This window comes from Triticum aestivum, chromosome 1A (assembly GCF_018294505.1).
Source record: "Triticum aestivum cultivar Chinese Spring chromosome 1A, IWGSC CS RefSeq v2.1, whole genome shotgun sequence".
NCBI classification, from domain to species: domain Eukaryota; kingdom Viridiplantae; phylum Streptophyta; class Magnoliopsida; order Poales; family Poaceae; genus Triticum; species Triticum aestivum.
In genome coordinates this window covers 113,341,899-113,342,857 of record NC_057794.1, presented here as the reverse complement: position 1 = coordinate 113,342,857, position 959 = coordinate 113,341,899, and positions in this window count along the sequence as shown.

Here is a 959-nt window from a genome sequence, read left to right as displayed (position 1 = left end):
GATCCAACAGGAACTCTAGCCGCTCTTCTGTCGTTGCCGCACAAGCCGCCGCCGAGAGCAGGGGAACGAGGGTTTGCAAGCCTTCCTGACCCACTAGAACTGTCCACAGAATTTTCAATTCCCAGACCCGCGGTACATTTACGACTAAAAACGGCCTAGGTTTCCCGCTGACGTACTGGACTAACAATCCGGGCCAGGGCACAACACACCATCGGCCTCCTGGTACACGGACCAGGAACGGAACAGGGCTGACGGGTGTCCACCGCTACTAGCAGGGCCCGCCAGCGCGCACTGTTACCGCACGTATACGCGCAGTATCCTAATTTTCCTGCGCTCAGACTCTGACACGGCAGACCTATTTTCTAGGATCCCAAAGCAGCAGCGGACGCTAGCGATTTCGGGAGCATATGAGCTCGAGCACTGAATCGCTGCTTCCGACCTCTTTATGCTACTGCTTTGTGTAAGGCTGATTGTAATGGGAAATATCATATACTAGTATCATGCATATGATACTAGTGTGTGATACTACCTCCCTAATGCATAGTAATCATATATTAGTATCATGTAGTACTTTATTTATTGTCATGCATGACACAAAGTAGCATATCATTTATTATGACACAGTATCATGATATGATACTACATTCTCTCTTTTTTCATTTAATGCTATGTCACCTCATCAAAATTGCTTAGTTGGCATGCATGATACTACCTATGATACTACTATTACGACCAGCCTAAAGGAAAGGTAGTTTGGGTGATAGTACGAGCACTAATTACGAAAATGCTAACATCAAGAGAAAAGGACGGCACATTCAGTAAATAGTCGTCCAGTTTAGAAAGTAGAGACTGCTCATAGATAATACCCTAAAGCCTTTTGTTGTACTTTTTTTCATGCAAAAAGTGGCAAATGCCAGACTTGTGGAACTGAAGAATTGAAGATTTCGAGTAATTAAGAT